Here is a 12,447-nt window from a genome sequence, read left to right as displayed (position 1 = left end):
CTGAAACCATAATTAATTATGTCTAAGGCACTGAAGGCAAGTCACTTAGCGTCTGTCACTGCTTCTCAACAAAAGCTGTCTCAGAAGTTGTCTATCAACAATGGCTTTGCCAAACTTTGTGCAATCCTGTTGTGTACATGAATATAAACCCAGTTTTGGTTGAGTCTTATAGAATTCCTGGATAAAGGACTTGTACAGAGTACTGCAGACGAGAGCATAGTTTCTCAAGGTTTGGTCTGTGCAATGTTCTGCGATACAAGTTATGGATGTACGATGCTATGATTGGGGTGACATAAGAGAACAGGCCAGAACCCTTTGCCCCACTGACCTGATGTAATATAACCAGGCCATCCTCCATATGTGTGGCAGGAGATGTCATATGTATGAGCAAGGTCAATGTAAATATATATATGTGTTATGATGCCACCTGAAGGGACCACTGGACAAGTCAGATCCTATAATTAAATCTGATTTCTTTTGAGAATATGGTAGTCAGTCACTGGAAAACAGTCATGAAGGTTGCAGAATTTCTTGAGTAACAGAACAGAATTTATTACACAGAAGAAAACAAACCAATATGATATGCAGATTGAAAAATGTGAAAACATGCAAAAAAAGTTTCCATTTCCTGGCACTATCCATTACAGAGATTCAAAACTAGAGAATTTACCCCTCAATATTAAGTCTTTCAGTTTGACTTTAATAGATTCTTTCCCAGTCTTTCCTGTGAATGGTGGAGTCTTCTGAACTGAATACTCACAAAAGTCAGAATGACTTTCTTAACTTTTAAGATACTGCAGATTTCTTGAGCAAGAACAGAATTTTATTACACAAAAGAAAAGAAACTAAGTGAGCTTAATATGATATGCAGTTTGAAAGGTCTTAAAACACACAACAATTGTTTCATTCTTTTTCCTGACACTATCCACTCCTGGCATGGAGGTTTCACAAGCTAACCTTTTACCTGAGGTAACTGTGCTTTCCCTGATATGATCTATCCTGCTTCCATAAGACCATAAGACATAGGAGTGGAAGTAAGACCATTCGGCCCATCGAGTCCACTCCGCCATTCAATCGTGGCTGATGGGCATTTCAACTCCACTTACCCGCATCCTCCCGGTAGCCCTTAATTCCTTGTGACATCAAGAATTTATCAATCTCTTCCTTGAAGCCATTTAGCGTCCCGGCCTCCACTGCACTCTGCGGCAATGAATTCCACAGGCCCACCACTCTCTGGCTGAAGAAATGTCTCCGCATTTCTGTTCTGAATTTACCCCCTCTAATTCTAAGGCTGTGTCCACGGGTCCTAGTCTTCTTGCCTAACGGAAACAATTTCCTAGCGTCCACCCTTTCCAAGCCATGTATTATCTTGTAAGTTTCTATTAGATCTCCCCTTAATCTTCTAAACTCCAATGGATACAATCTCAGGAACCTCAGCAGTTCCTCACATGTTAGACCTACCATTCCAGGGTTCATCTGTGTGAATCTCCGCTGGACACGCTCCAGTGCCAGTATGTCCTTCCTGAGGTGTGGGGACCAAAACTGGACACAGTACTCCAAAAGGGGCCTAACCAGAGCTTTATAAAGTCTCAGTAGCACAACGGTGCTTCTATATTCCAACTCTCTTGAGATAAATGACAACATTGCATTCGCTTTCTTAATCACGGACTCAACCTGCATGTTTACCTTTAGAGAATCCTCGACTAGCACTCCCAGATCTCTTTGTACTTTGACTTTATGAATTTTCTCACCGTTTAGAAAGTAGTCCATGCTTGTATTCTTTTTTCCTGAAACTGGAAGTCTGTTTACTTGTGGCCATAGTCCAGTTTCCTCTAAAAACTACATAAAATTTTGAATCTGTTTCCTAAGCTAAAATCCAATCCTTGATTATCCAGAATAAAGAAAAAAATCCTTCTTGTCAACCACCACAACAAAAACAATCTCCCATTAAGACTTCAGGACGTTCTCAGTTTAGGCATATGAGACACATACTGAATTTGGTCACTATTCTGGAAGGACTATCTGACCTAGCTTTGTTTTAAATCCTCCAAAAAAGTGACCAACCCCAAATGCCACTATTTTACAATTCAAACTCAACTCCACACATTACACCTTTCATTACAGTAAGCAAGATTTATGTTGTTGATACGTAGAACAGTGAGATTGGATTTTCAATACTTCTGAGGCTGAAGTCAAAGATGAAGAATTGGTTGAACACAGAGCCTAGCATGAGACTGAGGCTCTCCAGCGTGGAACCAGACATAACTTGTACAAATTGACAGGTCCATCACAAATTGATTGGAAGTAATTTGATTTAAGCTATTTGTTGTGAAGCAAACATCCCAATATTTATGTTGAGGTGAGTAGCAAATGGCAGGGAGAAGGCAGTTTTACAGTTGAGAAACGGGGAAAGAAAATGGATTTCCCTCTTGTTCTGTTGAATTGGATTGGCTGATCTGATCACAATTTTTGAAATTAATTGCTAGTTCCAGCCTGCAACATTGAGAACATGACTGGCTACTTGTTGAATTGTTCTGTGGCTTGCTGCTACAGCTAGGGAGCAGAGAAGGAAGGGAGGCTTTGAGGGTAATTACAGCTGTGGCATGAATAGCAGGGGAGCAGAGAAATTTGGTGATGTAGGAGCTGAAAATGATTTTCAGGTGTTAGCACCACTTGGCCCTGGAGGATTTCAGATCACTGCAGCCAGGTGAATAGTCCAATTTCTTGGAAAGCTGACACGGCAGCTGGGTTGGCTGAGAGGAAGGGAAACTGTCAACCTCCTCTATCTCATAGGCAGTGTTGAAAAGGCACTTTTCTTGTTCATCCAGCAGTTCCCATCTCCCTTCAGCTGCCAGGGTTTCTGAGACTTGGTTTGTCTGTGTTAAAACCAGAATTAAAGAAAAATGTGAAGCCTGGAGCCTCATTCAAATGTCTAAATGTCGGGCCAACCTGCTGAGAGTTATTTAGGTTCCCATCCTCTGCACTGCCTCTGTTGGAAATGCAATTACCCTCAGTTCTTGGGGGTCTGACATATGTTTCATCGTGACACTATAAACACTTTACAAAACTTAATATTTATTGCTGTCTGAAACCTACATTTCCTGAAACCTATTAATAAAGTTTCATGCTTGTGAAAGGTTTACAGGTAATCAGTGTACAGTTCCAAAACAGCCAGATGGTGAAGGATGGAACTCGATCCAATCTGTACACCCGTTAGTAAACTTTCATGTACAGAGATCTACAGTGTAAACACACACCTGCTTACACAACAACTCCAATTTCAGACTGCTCCTGCTTGGAGGGCAAATGAATTCTATTTAATGTCACACACAATGCAATTAATCAATTAATACTCAACCAACACACTCTTTTTTTAAAGAAAAAACACCTGAGCTAATATGTACACCTAGAAAATTCAAAACAGTTCAAAGATGTCCATGTTTTGTATTAAACTCTACATTTATTTGAACTTTCTTAAAATGCCTGACAGGTAATGTCTTAATAGAATCCATACAGTGTGAAAATATGCCATTCAGCACATACTGACCCTCTGAAGAGCATCCCACTCAGACCCAGCTCCCATCCCCAACCCCCACCCCCACCCCCACCCCTACCCCTGTAACCTTGCATTTACCATTGCTAATCTATGTAGCCTGCACATCTATGGATACTATGGGCAATTGCCAGTCCACCTAACCTGCACATCTCTGGATTGTGGAAGGAAACTGGAGCACCTGGTGGAGAACATGCAAACTTCCCACAGACAGTTGCCTGAGGGTAGAATCGAACCCATATCCCTGATGCTGTGAGGCAGTAGTGTGAGTCAGTGAGCCACTGTGCTGCCCTTGTATATGCCCATTTAATTTTAGAAATTTCCTTTCACTCCAACATCTGTTTAAGCCAAAATGGTGAATCTGTCACTTGTGCTGACTCTCGGTTTTCACAAAATATACATTATCTCACAATGATCAGTTACCCACCTACTGTTCCATGGGTATACTTGCCTACATAAACCCTCTGATAAGGTCTCACTTTAAATACTTGACAAATAGAATCCTTTATCCACTGCCCTACAAGAGATAGTGTTTCAGCAGCTGGATTACCTTGTCAAAAAGTGTTTATTTTCTTAACTAAAGAACATTCTACCCATTCTCACCCATCAGATCTAATATGAAACCAGCTGCATTAGCATATGCATAAGGGAAATTACCGCATTGATAAAAAAGACTGGTTTCATATTTTTTTTGGGGTAATAGAAGCTAGAAACAAGAGTAGGTATTTATCCAGAATTAATTATCATTTTGTTTCATTTGCCCTGAAACCATATTCTACTTTCAAGTGTCGCATCATGTGACTTAATTACTTGCATCTCATCTAATTTGCAAGTCCAAACAGTTAAACTGACCAGTCAAGTTTTGCAATTGTTATGTCCCTCTCTTCAAATTCAGTAGCAATTTTTATGATGGCCTCGTATTGTTAATCGGAATGGCATTTTGTCAGTAGGATTTATGATTAAAGTTATTCCACACATAATTTGTTTGCTAACTAAGCCATTACATTTTGAATTCCCACATGCTTGACTCCCAATTTAAACTTATAAAGGACAAATTGCTCAGATTCTTGATATCAGTTCTTAAGAAGCCATTATCATTCACTATGCCTAGTGGTTTGCCTTTACATGTGAGCAAATTAAACATGGACTTGGAGTAGGAGCATTCAAGCCTTTCTGCTCCTCGGGCTTTCTCCACCATTTGATGAGACCGTTGTTGATGTGATTGTGCCTCAGATTTGTTTCCCTATCTGCACCATATACCCTGTGATTTTCTTGTCAATTGAGAATCCATCTAATTCAGCTTTAAAAAGAAATGCAATGACACTGCTCACTGGGAAAGAGAATTTCACAGATTGATGGTTTTCTGAGAGAAACAGTATCTCTCTTTATTTGTATCTTCGGTTGCACTTCAGTAAACTCAGTTCTCAGTCTTCTAAATTAAACCTGAGACGGGCCCAACCTGTGTATCCTTTCTTCATTTGATAAACCCTTTCATGCCAAGAAACAGTTGAATAATTATCTCTGAACTACTTCAAATGCAATTATATACTAAAGTAAGGAGATCAAACTGTATGTAAAACTCCAGACATGGCCCCACCAATACCCTGTGCAATAGTAGTGAAGCCTTACTCCTTTTAGTCCATTCCCCTTACAATAAGCAAGAACATTTAATATACCTCCATAATAACTCACTATAGCTGCGTACTAACTGTGAAGCATGTAACAGGACCACTAGGTTTCTCCATATTGCAGAGTTTTGCAATTTCTTCTCAGTAATCCAACACTGTCCTTTTCTATTCTAACATGAAAATGCTGGGGAACCTCAGCAGGTTAGCAGCATCCATGGAGAAAGAAAAAGATTTAACATTTTGAGTTCAGTGAGATTCTTCTTCAGAGTTCTTCTTGAATTTTGCTGGGGAAAAAAAAACCTCATTGAAACAATTCTCAAGCATACCAATCAAGGTAAGTAATAACGAATTAATAAATGAATACCATTCTTTGTTCTGCATGAGAGGAGAGTGTTGATTTGGTTGTCAAGTTGAGTCTGATTGGTAGAAGTTTTGCTAAATGAGGTACAGCAGTTAATGTTGGTTGACAGCTAGGTGCCAGGCTTTGTTTAGATTTTAAACCTAGCAAGTTGACCCCAATTGCCATTCACTGACACATTTCTCAGGAAAATACTCTTCTCTCCTCCCTCCCAATCGGAGTCAACTTGCTCGGTTTAAAATTTTAATGAAGCCTAATGTCTCTACCAATCAGAGTACACCTGCCAACCACTCGGTACTCTTTTTCCATACAAAGTAAGTGTTGGTTTCCTCTTTATTGATATTCTTATGCATGTCTTGATATGTGCAAGATGCAAAGCTTTGACAAAATTTGTCTTCTTTCAACAATATTCAAGTTCTGCATTATCATGTCTCAGAAAGTTGTTCTTCTTGAGTTCTGAAGAAGTTGTATTGAATTCAAAACATTAACTTTCTTTCTCAGTCTGCAGATGCTGCTAGACCTGTTGAAGAGCCTGCAGTTTACATATTTATGATTCCCAGCATCCCCAATATGTTACTTTTGGCATTTCTATTCTTTCTGCCAAAATGATTTATGATACCAAAGACATTAAACTTCCTCAAAGCTTTATAAAACCTTATTAATACCAATAAAAAATGAGAAGTCTACCTTTCTTTGAACTTGACCTATTTTCATTTAAGCAGATCTCAGGCAAAAAAAAAAACGTCTGTAAGGATCATTCAAACCTTCAAAGTAATTGTTTAGCTTCCATGGTTTTCATTTTATGTCTTCTGCCTCTTTGGGGATTTTCAGAAATACTTCTCTCTGAAAAGTAGCACTTTGTAGAAGTGTGGCTTTTGTGCGCAATTAATGGGACCAAAAAGCTAAAAGGATTTTAAGATCACTTTTGCAGCTCTGGAGGAATCCAACTGAACATCTGGTATCACTCAATTGATTTTCAAAACCCCTGTCAACTTGACCTAATTTAACCTTGATATCCCATCTACAGGACTATTTCAGTTTAACTTTTCCACTGTGACAAATTTGTTTGGCTCATAGAATAATGCATCCAAACAATGTAGACTGCTCACAAGTAATTTTTGTCTTGTGTTGAATGTGGGAATCGTGAAATTCGTCACAGTGTATGTTATGAAGTACCTGTTCTTCAATACCATGTGGAGCTGATTGTTCAAAGTGTGATCTTGACTTGTTCATGAGAAGGAATTGGCACAGGTTGAAGGAGGGTAAAAGTGCCACTTACTTTGTTTGTTCCAAAAACAATCATAGATAAACTAATATAAAGGCCAGAGAAGTGGCAAATTGAATTTAATACAAAGAAGTGTGAGATGCTCTATTTTGGCGGAAGGAATTGGAAGAGACAGTATAGACTCTGTGTTACAGTTTTAAAGAATTTCCCAGATTGCAGTAAGATACAAGCAATGACAGCAAGGTTCTCTTTCAGAATCTCAAATTTAGATGCTGCCATTGCCGTGATAGCCACTAACTGTTTAAATGCCCTGATTTTTCAGCCAAGTTAAAAGACAATGTACAGCTGACATTTCAAAGGTGAGGTCAGTGCCTTATGCATGATTAGAAGCAGGAAAAAAAGTGCTGGACTGATTCGAAAGGTCATGAACAATTAAGGTGATATGTTGTGGAATATATTTCAAAATGAAAAATGATTTGTCCTTGCATTCATTCCATAGTCAAATATGAAAAAGCTATCTGAATGGATACTTGTCTGACTTTGAATTGGAAGACAATGCCTCTTGTTTTGGGCAAGAGCTGCAGTAAGTGGAAAAAGGTTGAGTCTCTACTCAATTCATGAAGTTTGTTTTCAGTTCATTTGTGGGATATAGACATTCCTGGCTGGGCCACCATTTATTGCCTATCCCTAGTTGTCCATGAAGACGGTGATGAGTTGCTGTCTTGAACCGTGACAGTACTTTTGCTGTAGGAGTACCAACAATGCTATAAGGAAGTGAATTCCAGGATTTTGTCTGCATGATGCTGAAGGAATGACAAAATGTTTCCAATACAAGATGTTGAGTGGCTTGGGGGGTCCTTTGCAAGTGGTGGCATTCTTGTGTACCTGCTGCTCTGTATAGTGGCAAAACTGTTAAGTGTTTGAGATGTTGATTTGCAATTTATAGGCTTCTGAATGTGTTTGTGCCAGAATGTGTCCATGAATCACATCACGAGTATGAAATATTTCTGAATAAATTTGCTCTGTTATGGAAGTTGTTTCCGTTAGGCAGGAAGACTAGGATATGTGGGCAGAGCCTTAAAATGAGAGGGGGTCAATTTGGAACGGAAATGAAGAGACATTTCTTCAGCCAGAGAGTGGTGGGCCTGTGAAATTCATTGCCACAGAGCACAGTGGAGGCTGTGACGGGTGTCTTCAAGGCAGAGATTAATAAATTCTTGATTAAGGAATTAAGGACTATGGGGAGAGTGTGGGTAAGTGGAGTTGAAACATCCATCAGCCATGATTCAATGGCGGAGTGGATTTGATGGACCAAATGGCCTTGCTTCCATTCCTATGTCTTATGATCTTATGGAGAGGATTCAGAAAAGGACATAGAGGCAACCTTTTTATGTTGGTTCACGTGTGGAATGAAATGCCGGAGAAAGTGATGGATGCAAATACAGATACAACATTTAATGGTTAAGTACATCAATAGGAAAGGTTTGGAGGGATATGGGCTAAGCGCATTCAAGTGGGACTTGTTTAGTTTGGGAACCAGTCAGTGAGGACTGGTTGGACTGAAGGGTCTTTTCCATGCTGAGAGACTCTATGACTCTAAGAATGAAGTGACAAGCCCACTGATACCAAAATTGAATGGTGCTGCAGAAAGAAATGTACAGATTGTGAAGAGAAGCATTTACTCTATGACCAGCAAAGCTGTAATTTAGATATTTTGCTTCTACACAGGCTGAATAGTTTATTATCACACAGGGTACAACTGGTTGCTCACCATGAGTTAGTGTTTAAACATTCTCCTAATATAAGGTCTAGTTTGCTTAAGCATGACTCCAAAAACAAAGTAAGAGAAAAGCAGGACAAAGTGAAGATGAGTCATGATGCATCACACTCTCATAAATGTGTCAGTAATAAACACAACGCAAATTCCCATTCACCAACAACTGAAACCTTTTTTTCTCTCTATTAGTAATCATTACTTGACCACAATGCTAAAATAAAGACAGCAGACAATCAAAGTTCCAGTGCAAATTTATAAATCAGATGTTATATTGCATAACAGCATCAGCTAATCCTCCCTGTGGGTTTCATTAGTGTAAAGCTAACCTTGCAGTTCAAAAGGGCATAGAAGTCAGACCTGAATGCTCATGTTATCTGCAGCTTCTAAATGAGAATAGGGTTGAGTGAAGGGTAAGTGTTATTTCAGAAGGATTAAATATGAGAATAACATCATATTTTAAGGTGTCAATCCACTATTGACCACAAATTCAGCAATAACCACCTCAATGGCCAGCATCGTTTCCTGCACAGATGTTTGGTCTTGCAGGTTTGCCTTTCCCATTCAGTTACCATGAACCTGAACCATAACCACATGATGCTTCTGGTCTGGTGCCACCTCATCTTGCAAGGAAGATGGCTGACTTTTGTGGTTGTCACAGTTGAGCAGTTGGTTTTGTGTGCAGGTTGTCAGATGTGTCTGAGGTGAATCTTGTAGGAGTGCTAAATATGTGAGGATGAGACAAATCTGAATGTTAAGCATGAGTTTTGATTGATTGTTGAATGGTGAGCCATGAAGGTGTAGTGAATTGAGTGGTACAATTTATAGGACTAGTGGTGCAACTGGTGAAATTTGGCAATTACTGATCATTACCAGTTATTATAAGGTCATTGAACTTCTTGTCGCATCACATTCTTTGGGTCTGTTGACAGCCAATAATATTGACTGTTTGGTTATCTGCTCAGATTGCCTTTTGACTGAGAATCTGAATCCAATTGTAGGACATCTCTCTTCATCATCACCAGTAAGAAGATTGGTGACTGAGAACCTGACAGGCCATTGTTTCACCTGTTGTGTCATTCTTCAAGTCTTTTTGAGGTACAATGCTAAAATAAAAGGCATCAGAAAATGTGAGTTCCAGTGCAAATTTCCAGGTCAGATTATCTTCAGTAATGATTGTCAATGTGTGCTCTCATTGTAATACTTTTTGGAGTTTTGCTTTAATCAGTACAAGCTAACTGTAAGGTGTTTGTCACTCAAACAATTTGTCTCCTGCTGCCGCATCTAGCCAGTGATAAGTGCACAAGTCAATGGTTTGTAGTTCCCACACCGATTCTTTTGGAGCTATTTAAAATTAAGCGGCACAGTCTGTAAACTGTCATATCTATTACTGCTAGCTTTGTGGAAACTGGATCAGAGGAGCTTCAAGCTGTTGACCAGATGCTATGGTGAACAATTGGTCATGCAGAAGCTATTCAATATTTGTAGATTCATTTGAATCTCAGCTGTTTGGTATACTTGTTAATTCAGCATGGATTCAAATGAATTGTTTCTGCTTCTTTTCTTTCTCTTATATTTGTGACAACATATCTTTCCCTTCACTTGTGTGAGGCATAACATTGAGTAAATGGCATCAAATGTGTGTAGCAACCAGCATCAACAGCATTTTGTTTTTTTATATAGTGTTTAACTTTCCCAGTGGAGCAGGGTGGAGGCCCAGTGTTCCCATTGTTGAGTTGTAAAGATAATTGTACCTGTAGAATGAGTAGACAAAAGATTTGTATTATGTTCTGGTCTTTTAAGCTTCATTTGTGGCATACTGTTTACCTGGGTGATCACTCGCAAATGGGAAGCTTGGAGTTTGAATCCTTGGGATGTGAATTGTGTCATTCCACCAACATACAACTTTGCATCTGCTTCCTTTCTACGTAAACAGAGCTGCCGTACTGGATGTTGAATACTTAGCCTTTTAGGAGGTTTGGCAAAATGCCTGAATTTCTTCAAAGCAGATTTTGGCATAAGCTTAAGTACCAAGGAAATAGAGTAAACCATCTTTGGATCTTTTAAAACCACTGCTTAATAAGGGCCTGCTTGGAAGTTTATTTCAGGAAACCTTCGGAATTCACTAACCTTGTACTGTATCATTAATGTTTCTAATAATAATGATCTATTTGTAATTTGTTTAAAGGCTCCATTCTGAAAAATGAGTGAGCTTCAGGGGCCAGTTGGCTAGACTTGCCATTAGCTAGATGAACATCTGAAGCCGGATGCCTTGGAGTTATTCCTTTGATTGTAAGCATCATCAATTCTACGCTATATTTAAGACATTAAGGCAGGTTAATTTTGTGCGGACACTCATTCATTTTAGTAATTTCCTTTGCCTTTAAATTTTCCATCTCCACTAAGATGAAGTGCCTTGTCCCTCATACATTCCGACATCACATGTCACCTGAACCTCAAATTGTACTTCAAATAAAAGTATGCTACCACAAAATTGCATTGGCCATCTTTGGTTGATGCGAATGAAACGACAAAAGTAAAATTTTGCATTTGCACTTTGTATTGGATGTAATGTGCGCTGATTCAGATCGAGAGCATGGAGCTGCAGCATACTTTGATGTAGGGTTCGCTGACTTTGACATCTGAGGAGCAATGGTGCAGCCAGAATAAAGAATACTTGAAATAGCTGTGTTTTGTTTTGATCTGCATGCATTTCCGGCTGGGTTTTGTAGTGGGAGTGAACCTGCTCCATCAGTCTCCATCACATCAAGCCATTTGACTGTAATCTGGGCTGCCATTTTTATTAAGGTGGCTACCCGCAGAGCTGCCAGTCAGTTACAATAATACCTATACCTCTGCAGTACATGAGGAACATTGCTCACTGTGGAGGCTGCACTTGGAAGAGAAGAGCATATCGATGGACCTATGCTCTCGTAACCGTACAAGTAGGGACTGAGAGTCCCAGGTCCAAATATTTAGGTCCCAGTGAGAGTGAATAGGTGGTTGATGAGAGTAGCTGGTGTTGTAGCTGCTGTAGCTACAATGTCAGGGGAATGGGGCACACTCAAGGAGAGAAAGTTTGCCCAAGTTATAGCCTGGAGCCTCCCAATTGGAGTGGCCAATGGGTTTACCAGATGGTGGAGGACCTGCTAGCTGTTTGTTGGATGCCAGTGGAGCTGAGTAGAGACCCTTTCTAGTCACTTAAATGGCTCAGTTGGAATCTGGGAAAGTTGGATTCTACCCACCCCGCCCCCCCCCAACCTTTCCAGCTGTGAACAAGATAACATGGCAATGGGATGTCAATGGGCACCAAACGATAGCCTTCCCTCACCGTCTTGCCAACCTTTGCTTTTGAACCAGTCTCTAAAAGGCTGGTAAAATCCAACCCATTATTTCTGAAACACTGCTTGTGGGAGTTTGTTGATATGTTGTAAAATAGTATTTGCACAACAGTTAATGTAACATCCTGAATAGACTATTTTTGAATAATTCAAACTAAAGGCAAATGAAACGGGGAGAAAAAAAGATTGATAGCTTACTGCCTTACTTAGTTTATTTTAGTTGTACCTTCATTGATTTCCTGTTCAATAAAGAAAAAGTGCCTTTCTCAACAGTAAACTGTTTCATTTAACATTGCAAATTATCCATTGGCTGTCGAACATTCAGTACATCTTCAATCTACAAAAGGTGTACTCTTTTTTTCTAAGGCGTATACTTTGAATATGAAGAGTGAACAGCGGTCTTAGTGTGCTAACAGTTGTAACAAGAAAGATTGTTACAAGGGTTAAAAGGCAGAAAGAGAGAGTGCTGTAACGGTTCCCAAAACTGAAGAGCAGCTGCCCTACATTATTTGAGGCTATTATTTAGATCATTACAAGAGCAGATCCTTATAAGTACAGTTCATAGGAA

At 39.5% G+C, this 12,447-nt stretch overlaps 1 protein-coding gene across 10 annotated transcripts in view; it reads left to right on the top strand.

Annotated features, from left to right (window-relative positions):
- Positions 1-12,447, top strand: part of dmd (dystrophin) — a 2,003,576-nt gene that overhangs the window by 227,847 nt on the left and 1,763,282 nt on the right. The gene's annotated exons all lie outside the window — the stretch shown is intronic.

This window comes from Chiloscyllium plagiosum, unplaced genomic scaffold (assembly GCF_037043375.1).
Source record: "Chiloscyllium plagiosum isolate Xiang-an unplaced genomic scaffold, Cpla_swu_hap1 HiC_scaffold_12, whole genome shotgun sequence".
Classification (NCBI taxonomy): Eukaryota; Metazoa; Chordata; class Chondrichthyes; order Orectolobiformes; family Hemiscylliidae; genus Chiloscyllium; species Chiloscyllium plagiosum.
Note: the sequence above shows the minus strand (reverse complement) of the source record. Positions and strands in the feature narration are given on the sequence as shown.